The sequence below is a fragment of the Chelonoidis abingdonii genome, chromosome 7, assembly GCF_003597395.2.
Source record: "Chelonoidis abingdonii isolate Lonesome George chromosome 7, CheloAbing_2.0, whole genome shotgun sequence".
Lineage (NCBI taxonomy): Eukaryota > Metazoa > Chordata > Testudines > Testudinidae > Chelonoidis > Chelonoidis abingdonii.
Window position 1 is genome coordinate 47261714 of NC_133775.1, and position 17122 is coordinate 47278835.

A 17122-nucleotide genomic window follows, 5' to 3' on the forward strand; every position below is an offset into this window, starting at 1 on the left:
GCAGCTCCCTGACCCGGGGGGCGCCCTGGGTGCCCTGGGCTGCCGGCTGCCGGCAGCTCAGACTACCTATCCAGCAGCGGCAGTTGCAACCATTTAAAAATTTTTGGGGGGGCGCCGCTTTTTGGCACCTCCAAATCTTGGCACCCTAAGCAACCTCCTAGTTTGCCTAAATGGTTGCACCGGCCCTGGGTTCCACTATTAACCCATCTTGAATTTAGTTTTTTGGGTGAGTCTGACAGGCTGGTATTTAGAAAGCTATTTTTGCTTTAGAATTAAACTTGAAAACTGATGAATATTTGCTATGGAAATATGAGAAACTATGAACCCTCCTTAGCCAATTTTACAGACAGACACTTTTCAGAGCAGAATCACACTTTAAACAAGCAGACATTGAAGATGTATATCACCACCATGCAACTCAGTGGAAAATTCTGAGAGAAAATAGGATTTAATAATTGTTTTCTTTAAAAAAAAATATCCCTCCCCCCACCTCAAAAAGAGTAAGCAGTTTGTGCCACTGTATTACACTATCTATTCTCCTAAGGAATGTAACAATCACATACTTTTCAAAAACCTAATTTGTATAAGTGATTAAGCCATGGTTTGTTTGTCTTTGTTGTCTGTGTGCAGCTGCATGCCTTAAAATAGTTTGTGAGCTAATTGCTCTAACAATACTTACAGCCTTTATTTTTAATGCTCTAGTGACAGAGATGGCAGTAACATATGAGAATGGTACATCTATCATGCTTGTCTGGTGAAGCATCTAGGGAAATTTGGTTTTGAATGGGTGAAATTGAAGTGACTTAATTAGCTCCATTTAAAACAAACTATTAGTTTAACTCCTAAGAACAACTCTGAGTCACTAGCATTCTGAAGGGCAGTTACTGGATTTAAAGTGGCCCTTTTTATCTAATGTAAATAATTGGAGGTAACTGGACTCAGACTCATAGACTCATAGGTCAGAAGGGACCAATATGATCATCTAGTCTGACCTCCTGCACAAGGCAGGCCACAAAACCCTGCCCATACACATTTATAACAACCCCGAACCCATGACTGAGTTATTGAAATCCTCAAAATTGAGATTTGAAGACCTCAAGCTGCAGGGAATCCACCAGCAAGCGACCCATGCCCCACGCTGCAGAGGAAGGCGAAAAACCTCCAGGGCCCCTGCCAATCCGCCCTGGAGGAAAATTCCTTCCCGACCCCAAATATGGCGATCAGCTAAACCCTGAGCATGTGGGCAAGACTCACCAGCCAGCACCCAGGAAAGAATTCTCTGCAGTAACTCAGTTCCCATCCCATCCAACATCCCCTCGCAGACCATTGAGCAAACTTATCTGCCGATAATCCAAGATCAATTGCCCAAATTAAACTATCCCATCATAACATCCCCTCCATATACTTATCAAGCTTAGTCTTAAAGCCAGATAAGTCTTTTGCCCCCACTACTTCCCTCGGAAGGCTGTTCCAGAACTTCACTCCCCTAATGGTTAGAAACCTTCGTCTAATTTCAAGTCTAAACTTCCTAATATCCAGTTTGTACCCATTCGTCCTCGTGCCTACATTAGTACTAAACTTAAATAATTCCTCTCCCTCCCTAACGTTAATCCCCCTGATATATTTATATAGAGCAAGCATATCCCCCCGGAGCCTTCTTTTGGCCAGGCTAAACAAGCCAAGCTCTTTAAGTCTCCTTTCATAAGGCAGATTTTCCATTCCTCGGATCATCCTAGTAGCCCGTCTCTGAACCTGTTCCAGTTTGAATTCATCCTTCTTAAACATGGGACACCAGAACTGCACACAATATTCCAGGTGGGGTCTCACCAGCGCCGTATATAACGGCACTAACACCTCCTTCTCCTTGCTGGAAATACCTCGCCTGATGCATCCTAAAACCGCATTTGCTTTTTTAACAGCCATATCGCATTGGCGGCTCATAGTCATCCTGCTATCAACCAATACCCCAAGGTCCTTCTCCTCCTCCGTCGTTTCCAACTGATGCGTCCCCAACGTATATCTAAAATTCTTATTATTAATCCCTAAGTGCATGACCTTGCACTTTTCACTATTATATTTCATCCTATTACTATTACTCCAGTGTACAAGGTGGTCCAGATCTTCCTGAATAGTATCCCGGTCCTTCTCCGTGTTAGCAATACCCCCCAGCTTCGTGTCATCCGCAAACTTTATTAACACATTCCCGCAGTGAAAGGATAACAGTAACAGCATTCCCTGGTGAAAGTAGAATGAACAGGATTTGTCTCCCCTCCCCCGAAACCACATGGGGCCACGATACAGCCATGGGCCTGGATTAACCAAGTCCATAGCAAATGACCTGAATATTGTTCCCAATAGCAACACGTTTTTCTATGATGGTTTTAATTCCTTAATCTGATCTCAAAAACAAATATCTTAATCTGGTTTGGAGATTAATATGTAGGATCTTAAAGGATGGGTTTGAATGGAAAATCTTTATTGCAGACATTTGAGTTATGTTGAGAGAACAGACAACTGCTTCCCTGTTCCATCTTCTGATAACAATGCTCTAGAAATGATAGCTCCACATAAAGGGATGAGCATTTTGTACTCTGAAATCCCTAAATACAGAAGTGTTGGATGTTTTATTGCCACAGATTAGTTATTCATCCAAGGATAAGTAAACCTCCTTTTTGGTTATCCACGTTACAAAGTGAGGACTGATATGTTGCTTCTGATAGCTGCTAAGTGCAAAATCTAATAACCCTTTGTCAAATACATGTACCTACAGTTGTGTGACTGCTAGTCCACATACATCAAACAGGGAAAGTCTTTACTTAATCAAGCACCCTAGTATTACATAAATTGTCTAGGCATATTGAGTATAGCTATCAGGTATGTATGTTGCAGTCATAGTAATGTCACTAAAGATAGACAGGATGAATTTGTTCCATTAAGTTTCAGACAGTGGGAGAATCACACATCTCTGTGAATGATGGTTAGTAAGGAAATAAGAGGACAGAAAACTGAATTTTCTAACTGAAATGAGAAAAAGTATTAACTTTTGTGATGTGTATTTTTGATTTTACAGATGAGAAACTGAGACAGGATAATGAAGTGATTTTTCCAAACAACTCAGAGAAAAGCAATGGTTAGCATCTCCTCTAGTCATGACACTAGCCTCAATAGCCCTTTCAACCTTTTCTTCTGCAACTACCTCAGTGATTACTGCCATTCTACCTCCTATGTATGGAAAGCCCTGGCTGAGGGAATCTGCTATATCCTCCTCTTCTAAACAAGTCACTGGAGACCTACTTCTTTCTCAATGCCTACAAAAAATGTATTGTTATATTTTTATTTAGGCACAGCCCTGAGCAAAGAGTGGAAAGTAAGCTGTACTCCTGACAGAGTAGCCCCAGGAAACATAGTGACTAAAGGGAGATACCGCTGAAACAGTTCCCTTGCTGCTTTCTCCTTGCACCCTATGTCTCACTTCATCTTTTTGCCTTATATGCTGTTTGGGGGAAGGAAAGTATTTGGAAAGTGCCTACCACACTTTGGGTGCTTCAACAATATTACAAAAAAGCAACAAGACTCCCACTTGTCTTTTTCTCAAACCTACGTTCATTCCACCAGGGCAAGTTGCATCTCTTACTAATACTGAAACCTGACAGAAGCTCAGTATAAAGCCATGAATAAAAAAGGATCGTTTATTCCTTATTCAGGCACAACTCTCCTTTGACTTGTATTAAGCACAAAGTAAGTGCAACCACACATTACAGTTTGGTTAGTACTCCAATACATTCTCTCGCAAGTTTTCTTAATCAAAAACTAGAATTAGGTAGCCCAGATTCTCAGCTGGTGTAAGTCATTACAGCACCACTGAAATCCACAGAGTTATGCACATTTACATTCTCTGTAAATATGGGCCACTACTATGGTACAACATCACAAGACCATAGTTAAGATGGCATCAGGGTTTGAAGTTTAACAGGGTAATGATTTTTTTTAACATGCTCTAAATCATTTAGAAGTAATAAAGCCTGACAGAGAGAGATTATAGTTTTGAAGAAGCTCTAATTTTCTGTACATTTGTTATATAGAATGACTGGGATGGGGGGCAGTGCATCAGTGCAATAGTTCCCTCGCTGGCCAGCATGGCACAAGCCCTGAGCTCACCTAGCCTAGCACCTGAGAGTCTAATCCTGGTGCCCCGGAAAACCTTTCTTCAGTTCCAAGTACACTAGAGGATTGTAAAGGGGAACCCAGGCCAACATACTCCATTAAGCACCAGCTCAGGGACATCAAATTAGATAAGCAAAATCTTTGATCGACCATCAATGCATCTCCTCATGGGCTCCTCATCTCCTCAATAGTTTGCTGACAGAAGCTTCTTTCTCTAGCCTGCTCACTGCCCCAGTAGCCACCCTGCCCCCCAGCCCTTTTATCCTCCCTGCTGCTGTGAGGCTTCCAATCAGCAGCAGTCCCTGTATTAACTCTTTGGTTGCTGGGCCAGTGTGGGAGACACACACAGCATGACAGTGGGAAATATTTATGTTAGAAAAATATCAGAATATAGATTTGGGCCCTCAGTGTCACTTTAGCCCTTTTTGTAAGCATGCAATATGGAATTTGAGCCAATAATTAGTATATACCTGGAATAATCTACAATATGTATTTTGTGTTTGTATGTTTGTTACACAATTTTGGGTGTGGGGCTAGGAAGTAAAGGTAGATGTTGTGCTTAGATATATGGACTTTCTTTAAAAAGGGAGAAGTTGGCATGAGAGAAAAGTAGATGTCATTTTCATGGGTAATCTATGGACTTCTACTGTATTATTCATGGATGAGGGGATAAAATATCTGTTTATTTTGGAGTTTAGCTACATAACAAATTATTCTTTTATTATGCAGTTGGGGGAATGCAGGGATATACATCCATTTCATATCATTATGTTCATAAAATACGCTGACAATGTTTCTACTACATTAAAATGATAATGTATTTACCTCACACTTAGGCTATGTCTACATTATGAGCGAAGGATGTCATTCCCAGGTCACGCACACATACTCATGATAGCTAGTGTGAATACAAATAGTATGTAGCTGAAGTAGCATGGAAAGTGGGGTAATAGTTTAGCTCTACAGAGTAGAAACCCACCTGAAGCCAGTGGTATGTACTTGGCCCACCTAATCTATGCCACTGCTCCCACTGTCCTTGTTACCATGGCTACACTACTCTTTATACTTGCATTAGCTCTCATCAAACTACCCCAAGTATGCATAAATGAGCTGGGGAATCAAACTCCTAGCTTGTAGAGTGGGCATAGCTTAAGGTTACAGGATCAACACTAACAAAAGCAAATCACATTTTGATATGGTCTAGCTATGCCGATTTGGGTTTGGACTGTGAGAAAATTACATTCTTTGCAAAGAGTAATTTGTTAATTTCAGAGAGCCTGTTTTGAAGATAGTAACACACATAAAACAGGTTCTTTTCATGTTATATAAAATAAAGTATGTGCTTCTTACAATTTGGGGGTTATGACTTTGACTTTATAAAAAAAGTAGAAAGATATAGATTTGAGTCTTTACTCATGTTTTGTTTTGGTAACAGGAAACAAAATCAGGAATTGCAACACAAAAATGTTAAACATTGCCTTAGGTCATTAAAACCCTGCCAAAAAATGCAGGTATACAAAAATAAATCTAATTAGGTCAATGTTCTATGAACAATTCTGATATAATTTAATCATATAAAACATTCTCATTAAAATAATATAAAAATACACCATTCACGTATGTGAAGGATTAAACTTCAAATACAAGTTTTAAAAAAGTCATGAGAAATCATAACCATCTTTACAAAAAAGTTATATTTCCATCCTTATTTCCAACTAAAGTATTCAATCATATTTTAGGGAGATACATAATTAACATTAGCCGTCCCACACATGCTTAACTGTACAAATTACATTTATAGGTGTTTTAACTATAATGTTGCAACTTCTCAGCAAACAGTATCAAAGGGACACTGGGAAGAACCCTTCTGGAGCCCTGGGATAACTTGAAAGAAATCAGTTGTGGTTCAGGTGTAAGAATATTTCTTCATACTTGAGATCCAGTAGAGTCTGCTCACATATGTTTTAGTTGGGAAGCTCGGACACGATTTTATGCTAACTCTTAGTTATTAAAATGCTAAAGATTAAAGTTAACAATGTTTTCAATTTGCATTTTGATTGGAGTTAAGGATGGGATATAATTTTGTAACAAATATGATTTGATGTGTCTTAGTAGATTCTAGTAAAGCTACAAGAATAGACTCAAAGTTTCTTAACTTTTGTTGAAGGGGGGGGTTAAAGTTTTGATGGACAGCAACCATAGCTCATGTAAAGTGAAGTTTATTTCTTTCTGGTTTACTAAATATTTAACTCAAGAGGGTGTACAAAACAGGCCTTTCACCAATTACCAGTCCTGTTTGTTCTCAACCTTGGTTCATTATTGTGGATAGGAACTGGGTAATATCTCTTAAAATAAATAATTTGTCAGCTTTCTAATGCACCTCCCTGTCTTTTATTGCAGAAGCCATTGGGATACTGCCAGAGCAGCAGTCCACACAGATAGCTAGATCTTGTATTTTCTTACATATATGAGTCCAACTAGGCTAGTGTCATTTCCCCATATTCTTAATGTTGTATAAGGATAAAGACAACATTCACTTCCTTTGTCTTCTTCCATTAGAATCTGCAATGCAGTCAAAAATAAATCTCAGACATGTACATCTTTCATGTTGGGGGAGTGATCTATGCAAACTGTACCACCAAAAATGTTCCTTAACTCAAAAACAGTGTGAGAGAGATAGAGAGAGACACAGGTTAAGATAGAAGGCTAGTGGGCAACAAGTTCAATTGAAGTTACAGAAAATAATTAAATGAAAGGAATTCATTTATTAAAAATCTTTAGTAGTGGATGGATATTAACATTGTCATTTCTTTTTAAAATGCTATATAAAAAACTATAGAAAACACAATTATGGAACAAGCAGAGAATATATAAATCTAAAGTTGCCTAGAAAAATGTAGACAATTAGGGTTCTCAAATCAAGGATCAAATAGCTATAATATTCCATTTATTTTCTTTAAAATGTTTGATTTACCTAGTATGCTTCTATTTCCATCCTTTCCCCTGTAGATATACTTGACAATTGGATATTCGTTCTACTGGTACTTTGAGAAACTCAAATATTTCTAATTTTTTAAACCACTTGTGCACCCAGATATCAAACTTTATTTCTCTATTCAGCAGAAAATGTTCCCCACAGCTGTAGAAGGGCCAAAACTTCAAGGGTGTCTTCAGCTGAATCAGACATAATGGGCCAAATTGGATTCAGAAAACTATTTGGTCTTCTGTACCAAAATCCTGACTTAAGGCTTCTGTGCTATATTCCACACCACTGACTACATACTGGATGCAGTTCTAGCATGCTCCCAGACATACTAACGTGAGAATGTGATCTCTCAAGCAGAGTGTCCTTTCATTACATGGCAACTGAAAGTGCTTTGCATAAATAATTTACTCCTGTTTGTCTCCTTATGAAACTAAATATCAAAGCAAAAATGTATTTTCTATATGTTTCAAAAAAATGTGTATATTGAACAAATCTTGCTCCTACATAAGGCCAAATCCTGGAATCCTTATTCAGGGAAAATTCCCATTGATTTGAATGGGAGTGTTATGTGAGTAAAGTATTGCAAGTTTGGCCTAAAATGAATGCTAGTATGGTGGGTGCTATTCCAGTTCTAAGTAAGTAAAATAGCATGTCAATGTATCAGTATACACACAGCAGTTCTGGTTACAAAGGTCTTTTTTAATAGGCCCAGATCCTCTGTTCAGTGTATGATGGGAGCAATCAGTTGGTGTACCTACTTTCACTAGTATTGCAGGGGTGAATTTCTCCAACACAGACTGGAACAGGAATAGAAGTTATTCCACAGGTTCTACTGCAGTAACTTCATGGCTCCTTGTGATGATGGAGCCACAACTACATGGCTCCACGATTGATCCTGGTCTGATCACTGTGTGTGAGAGAGCTACTGGACATCTGAGGGAAAGAGCCAGTTGCATCAATTCGGTCTTGCTCCTGCTCATACTAATTTCCCTGGAGACAGCATGGATACCTCTTTCCCAAGTGAGCAGTGGAGCAGAGGCACCCCTGATGGACTGCTCTGCATATTCCTGCTGCATAGGAGTGGGACAATGTGACAGTCCCCTGGTGTTATCCGGACCAGTGATCTGCTAGGTAACTCCAATCCTTGACACTTGGAGCCAGCCTTACCCAGCTCTGCTGTGTGAGAACCCCAACTCCTGGGCTGTTCACACATAGCCTCTGGCATGTAAAGCTGCTCCTTGGAGTGTGCAACCGAAAAACACTAGCCAATATCTCTGGTCCCAGACACAACCCTAGGAACCTCCATCTTGCGGTGTCTAGTTATGCCTTCTAGACACTGCAAGCTTATATGAATTTGTCAATTTAACAAATAAATTGATATGTACACCAGGCTTGTTATCCCAAGGGGAGTCTCTGACACACTTCAAACCAAACACACTGCTGTAGAACAAACAAATTTATTAACTACAAAGATTGACTTATAATCACTTAAAATCTAAACATAAATCGGATTTGGTCAAATGAAATAAAAGCAAAACACATTCTAACTTTCAGTGCCCTTACAAACTTAGATGCTTCTTACCACAGTTAGGGTTCTGTGGCCTGTTAGGGTTCTGTGGCCTGCTTTGTGCAGGAGGTCAGACTAGATGATCATATTGGTCCCTTCTGACCTATGAGTCTATTTTAGATTATATACCACATACTGTTCGGTGTATTTACACAGCCATTGACTTGTGGTAGAGATACAAGGCATTTTCTATGTCAAGCAACTCATGACTAAGTACAAAACCAGGATTATGTCCCAGTGAAGCTTTAATATGTATTCAGAATTATGGATTCTGTTCCATTTAAAAAAAAAAGTTTCCTGGATTTGGCTGTGCATAGATGAATGCCACAGACATGGAAATTTGCACTACGCATCAGCAAGAATCAGCCAGAACACATAAATGCAGTTTAAAATGTATTTACACTGCCCCGAGTCACAATCTAAAACTCGCCTCCTGTTGAGCATCTGAAGTCACCAGTTCTAAATAATTTCAGGATTTTCGTCCTGAAAGATGTCATTTACAACAGCACACTGTGTCTTAACACTATCTTGGGGCACAGATTCCATACTGAATCTGAAAGAACAGTACTATTTCCTCAATCAACTGTTTCCTTTCCTTGGAGGGCCTCATGTAAAATAGTATTTCTCTCAAAATATTCAAGCTAATGCAACTATGTTCTCTAATGATTCAAGGTAAATAATGAATGTTGTCATAATATTGTAGTTTATTAAATATATTGAGAAGACATGGGTGAGCTACAGAGTATATAAAAGGGGTTATTAGAACAAACTAAACAAATAATTTCACATCCACATTATCTTGACAAAGTGGATTAATGAACCTGACCTGTCTTTTGATCATACAAAACATTTGGTCTACAAAGGGCTAAATGTTTGGCAAAATAATTCCTCCATTTCCTGGGGGGCAAAGGGGAGAGTTTGACCAAGCATATTTTGCCAAGAGAATGGATTGAGGTTTATGATAAAATACATTTCAGCCACAAAAGTGATTAGAGAGTCTGTTAAAATCCAGTTTTTCAGGAAGATAGATAATTGAAACAATTGATCAAATGCTCTTTGATAAAGTATTTCCTTTTATATGTTCACAATACAATTGATTTTTCCTAAAATTAAACCTATCAGTGCTCTGAAAGGAGACAGAAAACATAACTGGCAGAATTAATAATCAACAGAATGGGCAGAGAGCAGAATGGAATCTATTTTGGTGAGGCACCTGATTGAAAAGATTGACGATAGTCTATTGTAAAAGTTATTGTGAGAAAAATTTCCTTTGTAAGAAGAAAAATGTAAAATGGAGTTTAAGATTTGTGGACAAAACCCAAGCAATAGCTTTTGTATTAAAAATATCATGGAAACTAAATTATGGCTAAAAATAGTCTCCTGAACCATGCTGTACAAACATTATCTTTGGAAAGATTGAGCTTAATGACACAGAATGTACTTTCATGCCAGATCTGGTCATTTAGGTGATCTTAAATTGCAGTGGAAAGGAAGCACCAAGACTAAATTAAATCAAACACTTGATCCCAGATAGCAAAGGGGGAGAAATGCCCCTGCTCAATCAAAGAAAGAAAAACACCATATCAACCCCTTGACTGCTACACATCAAATACTCATTTCTCTCCTGACCCTGCACATAGTGGACTGAGCATGTGTTCCTTTACTCAAGTTGTAAGTCCTGTAGGCTTCAAAAAAACATATGTTTACAAGCTTTGGCTCTTTAAAATAAAGATTCTAGGATCAAATCCTGGGCCCTAGATATGTGATAGTAAGGGACTGTAAACTTCAGATACCCATTTAAGTCAAACACACACTGGAGGCCTTTACTGGTGACAGCAAGGTCCACTGCACAAGGGGTTTGAATGGAACCACACCTACTCTGCAGGAAGAGGGGAGCCTCATTTTTTTGTCTTCCCAGTGAGGTCATAGGTTTGCAGTAATTTCATGAGTGCTATTGCTGCTGGTGAAGAAGAAAGTGGGACCAAGTTCCTAATACTTCAGGGGGAAAAAAAATAACTTGGATTTCGGGAGTGCTGAGATGGATGCTGGGGGCATGTGTCCTCTCTCTTGCTCATTCACGGGAGGTCAGATAAACTTGGGTAACTCAATCCCACTCTCCATGCCCTGACGACTGCTCCATTTTGGAAATGCCTACTGTGTTGATGCAGTCCTTTTAGTTTCCAGAGGTCTCAATCAACTACAGAAGACCCTAATCCACAACTCGTTATGAAATCTGATATGTGCACTCCTAAGGAGTGAGCTGTGCACCTGGAGCAGGCTCCACCTTGTGAAGTCAGGTCACCAGGGCCCACGATTGCAATGCAAAAAAACCAATTACACCCCCTCCCACCCATGGTTACATTTTTAGTTACAGTGAAAAAAGCCACTCCCCAGGAACCACTTAAGTGGTCTGGCTATAAAATGCTTCTACTGATATACCTAATACACACAATACGACCAAATTAAATAGTAGACTTGATCATGTAGCACTTCTCATTCTTGGAAAAGTCTCAAAAGAGAGTCTCTGGACAGAAGTATCAAAGTAGTCAGTGGAACCACTTCCCTGATTAAAGATTTCAGGCTCAAACCCTATGTTTTTGGACACCTACATTATTCGGTACAGTATTACCAGCCATGTATTACAGGTACATATATAAAAATTGCTTTATCTCAGAAAAAAACATAACCCTGTAATATCTGAGGGCCAATTATCTTGTCGTCATTTACATCATACAGTTCCTGCTGAAGTCAAAGGGAGCTTTCCAGGCCTAGCCAATGGGATGTTTTGAGTCCCTGGCCTATTGTACTTTTTGCTGAAAATGTATCAGAATTAAAAAAAAAAAAAATGGCTTCATTAACAGGTCATATAGGTTAATACCAAAGGCCTAAAGAAGGAAGAGAACCCTTAGTACTTTTCAGGTATTTTGCATTATTTCTGATTTAAAATTCTGTTTTCATTTTATTTATATATAGAAGCACATGCGGTGGAAATCTATCAGCTCTACCTTTTCTACAATATCTACTCCTGATTCACCACTTCTTTATTTCACTTGTATGCCAGTATAACTCCTCTGAATTTACTGGGGCTACACTGGCATACTACTGGAATAACAAAGTGATAAATGAGACTCTATCTGGCTAGTGATAGAAAGCAGGAGTTCTGTGGTATGTTGCTACCTTTGGACCACAAAGAAAAGGTAAAGGTATTCTTGGTACAGGAAACTCATATTTAGGCAATGTTTTAGCACCCAACATAAGTTTAGTCTCAGCTCTAGCACAACCTGATTTTTAAAAGGATGTTTGGTTTATCTTATTGGTCATATCATAAGCACAAAAGGACTTATGGTAAAATGAATTACAAACTGAAATACAAGGAATACACTTACCCCTCAAAAGAAGAAATCCGATAAAGTTTTTTAGCCACAAATTATGGAGACTTAAATAGAATATAATTTTAGTTAGAAAGCTTTGCTATGGAAAAAGAGTATTTGCATCAATAGTTTTTGTAAAATCCAGCTTTATAAACAGAAATAGTTCATATCGCACACACAGCGCACACAACATAGATCAGATCTTATTTTTATTTTCAGTTGTAAATCCAGAGTAATTCCTATAAAGTCAGTGTTGTTATTCTGGGTTTACATCAGAATGGCTGAGATCAGTATCTGAGCTTACACTTCTAATGAAACAGCCTGTTTGCTCAGCCGGTCATGCATTTGAAGCAATTTCTAGCACCTTAAAATAATATCAGATCTATCCATCTTTCTTTTCTAGCTTTCAAGAAGAGCCAGACAAAGTGAAACAAACAGTGTAGACCTGAAATAGCAAAAACTTTGTAACTTACTATTTCCTTGTAGGGATAAATTACCCTTATGCTAATAGTTGAACATATTTTCTACATTCATCTTTTAACTAATTGAGATACTTGCAGCAGATATCCTGGTTTAGATATAGAAAAGAACAATGGCCATAATCTTGCTTAGCCTGCTCTTTTTATGCGATAACAAGATTAGTTGCTATATTACCCCTGGAGAAAAACAGAGCTGCAGAAAGCAATCAAGCAATTACAGTCTGTTTACTTAACCTACTTGCATAAAATATTCCATAAACATTTTACAACCAGAACAAAGATGTGTTGAGGCAGAAATATCCTTTTTCACTCTGCAATTTATGGATGATTATATTGCATAAGAAAAAAAATGAAAACTTAGCTTTCTATTTGCTCTTCAACAAACCAAATGTGTAAAAATTTCTGACCATGAAGCATTAATACTGCACTAAAATATCACTCATTCTTAAGTATAAGCCTGTCCAGTGAGGCGGTCTGGTTCCCCGCCACCCCGGAGAAGGACGAGCCCCTCCAGTTGCCAAAGTGGGTGGAGCCAGCGGAGCCTGCACCCGCCCCCTCAGGAGTCAAAGCTCAGGACAAGAAGTACAAAAGCCCAACCCCAGAGCTCATTAGAGGCCTGACCTCCAGAGAAGCCAGACGCCTGTGGCCTAGCTCTCAGTGGGGACACTCCTGCAGTCTGCGACCGACCCGAGGACTGGCCAGACCAGCCAAGGTCTGATGCCGATCAGACCCCGGAGAAGATGTTAAGCCTGCCTGTGGCAAGCTACCCAGAGGAGCTGCCAAGCTTACCGCTCGCTGAGTACCCTGAGGAATCCATGGCGCTTGATTCTGTGGAGGACACCGTCTAGACACAGGTACCTCTAGAGGGGGAGGTAGGAAGTAACCCGGGGGCAGCCGACCCTAGTCTGGCTGCAGCACACCTAGAGCTGATGTCAGTGTGTTGCGGCCAGGATCCCCACTGACTAAGCAGCAGGCCATCTGCTGCTGTTAGGGCCCTGGGTTGGGATGCAGTGGAGTGGGTGAGACTTCGTCCCCCTCTGCCACCCAACATGTGGGTGGCAGTCTCCCCCTCTCCCAGGTCCTTCAGAGCAAAGTCCTGGGCCTGTTGCTTACCTGTTTGCTCAGCCCCTGCCTGAGGGCCTGAGCCAAAGATTCTTGACTGCCCCGCCCTGAACTAGGGCCTGAGTCTGCAGAATAGAGCTGTTTGTTGGTCTCTACCATTGTCATGGTGTGAAACCCCGTGGCCAGGCTAGTTCCCCCGAAATAACCCGACGGACGTAGCGACGTGGTCTGGTTCCCCACTGCACCAGAGAGAGACGAACTTGGGCAAACCCTTCTACAGCCTGCCTTGCCTATTTGACATGAGCAAAATTCTCACTAAGATAGATTCTTATCTCATTAACACCAGGGGCGGCTCTATGTTTTTTGCTGCCCCAAGCACTGCAGTCAGACGGCCTTCGGCGGCATTCCTGCAGGCGGTCCGCTGGTCACATGGATTCAGCAGTGTTTTGGCAGGTCATCTGCCGGTCCCGTACCTTCAGTGTACCCGCCGCTGAATTGCCGCTGAAGCTGTGGGAGCGGCGGACCTCCCTCAGGCATGCCACCGAAAGCTTCCTGAATGCCACCCAGGCACGCACTTGCTGTGCTGGTGCCAGGAGCTGCCCCTGGTTAATACCTGTGTAAATCCAAAAAGTAGGATTTCGTCTACTGAATTCAGTGGGAATTTTGTCTCAGGCCCTATATTTCTGTGCAGTGTTTTCCACTAAAACACAGCATGCTGGGATAAACACCTTTATGTAATTATGGACCAGTCCTGCAGTCCTTACTCGAGTAAACCTTCCATTGATTTCACTGGAATTTTTATTTTGCAAAAAGACATCAGGACTGGGTTCTATAACAGGGTTTTTGAAATACCTTGGAAAATATGGGACTTTGTAAAATGCTCTGTCATTTCACTTTACTCATCACTTGATCTCCAAACACCTTTTACTTATAACTTTCTGATAGGAAGGCTGTGTTCTGAATTTTCTCTTCACCAAGAAGTTTCTTTTGTCACCTAAACCAAATGTTTAAAAAGGGCAATTTTTCATTGGATTGCATTAAAATAAGGACTTGCTGCGCTAGAATAATAGCTAGGATTTTAAGTATGGCATAGTCCATGGGTCCAGATCCTCAGCTTGTGTAAATTGTCACAGCTCCAACTCACTTCAAGTAAGCTACAACAGTTACATAAATTGAGGATCTGGGTACTAGCCCTCAAAGACTATCTACACAGGTCAAAGTAGGATGTCAATTACTTTATCAAGTATGGAGGGAAAGCTGAAGACACATCTGGTCAATTCCTTATTTCTGCACAAGGGAAGTGGGGGGCATAGTGATCAGTTTATTTCCTGAAGCATAAGGATTAATACTTCTCCTACGATTAGTAGCAATATGTTTATGCTGTTCTTATTCACATGGGCCAAGCTTTTCAAAATATAGGATCCTAGATTTAGACAAATAAGCGACCTGATTAAGAACAGCTTAAAATACAGCAGCTCCTGTTAACATCAGTAAGCATATTTAGGTGCTTAAAGTTAAGGATGTACATAATAATCTGTCCAGTTTTGGGGCCTAAGTTATTAGAGAGCAGGTTTTTTTGTTTTTTTTTTAATTTGATACCTCTCTTCATGCTTCATTATTCTGTCCTGGAACTTTTTAGTCTATGTTCTAGATCAGTGGCTCTCAAACTTTTTTTTTTTACACTAGTGACCCCTTTCACATAGCAAGACTGAGTGCAACCCCCCTTATGAATTAAAAACACTTTATATATTTAACACCATTATAAATGCTGGAGGCAAAGCGGGATTTGGGGTGGAGGATGACAGCTTGTGATCCCCCATATAGTAGCCTTGTGACCCCTTGAGGGGTCCCGACCCCAGTCTGAGAACCCCTGTTCTAGATCCACATGAACACACATTTGAAGTGAGGACATATGTTATTCTCCATCTCTTTTCTAAATTTACATTGGAGAATTAGGTCTGGATTTAGGACTCAGTTCTTGCATTCTCTTTGTATCAATGGGGAATTTTATGCTCTTTTCAAATATCCTATGGCTTTTCAGTAATTTTTGTAAAGTGTCTAACCTAACCATTGTTGCACCTTACAGTATTTAGTGACATTATGTGAAGGCCAAACCTTGCTTTCTTCACTCGTGAATAATTTCATTATATAGAACAGGATGCACGCATGAGTAAGGGAAGTGGGATTTGACCCATTACGTAATATGGCAACTGATGATTTAGTAACTCAGGTAGAAGACTAATGTTTCAGTATATATTGTATAGATGTGTGAGAAGACAGTTGAAGTACATACTAGAGTTTAAGTAAAGTAGGTCACTGAGTGAATTATTTCAGTTTAATTTTAAAAAGCTTTTCCCCATATCATGCTCTTAGTACATGTAGTGTCCAAAGAAGATTATACAACAGAGAACATCAGTGTCCAAGTGAAGGCATGCATCCTCACCTCTAATGGTATGTCTACATTGCAATTAAAAACCCATGGCTTACCCATGCCAGCTGGCTCAGGGGCTGTTAAACTGCAGTGTAGATGTTTGGCCTCAGAGTCCTGGCTCTAGGACACTGAGGTAGGAGAGTCCCTGAGCCTGAATGTTTAGACTGCAATTCAATAGCCTGTTAGCCTGAGCACAGGTAAGCTGGCACAGGCCACCCACAGGTTTTAACCGCAATATAGATATACCCTAAGATGCCCCTCATGCCTGAGCACAGCATTGCTGGGAAGTTTGCCTCCCACATCCTCCCTGGTGGCCAGTTCTGTGGCCTGCAATGGACTTTGTCAGCCGGAGTCTTCTCCTGACTCCTTATCTAGGTGTTCTGTGACTTAGACCTCCAGTCAAAGCATGTAAAAGTCTAAACATCTTTTGGAATATTATGAAAAAATCTCCAATGAAAGTCCAAATCAATGAGACTAATAACCTTTCCACTCTCCAGGACTCCATTGTAGACATTACTAGACCTACTCCAGGGAGCCCTACGTTCTTCTGTAGTATTCTTTCTCCATTGTAGCCATCCAATTAACCCCTATCCTAGGGGGAGTGTCTGCTCAAGAAAACTGTCTCCACTGCCTTTCCTTTGTCTACTTTTAAGGCTTAGCTCTGCCTCCTTTGGCCAGGAGATAAGTAGTTACTCCCTCATCCCAGTGCAGAAATCAGACTAACTGAATTATTTCCCTTGTTTAGCAGGTTTAAACATACACCTTATAATCCTTTCCTGCCCACTCATCTCACTTTGCTTTTTTGGTAATGAAATCTTCATCCCATAGTATGCCTGCTTGCAATAGTACCTAGATAGTACTGAAACAGATTTGCGATGATACAAGACACTGTTATCCCTACTGGTAACTGCTGTGATGGGACCATGGCAGAAAAATGGAAGTGCAAGAGATTTTTAGTATATAGCTTCTAAACATTTCAGTTTGAACTATTGATCAATTTCTTCCAGGAATGGAAAATTCAGTCTCTACTTGTTATCCATGAAGAAAAAGTCTCCTAGCCAA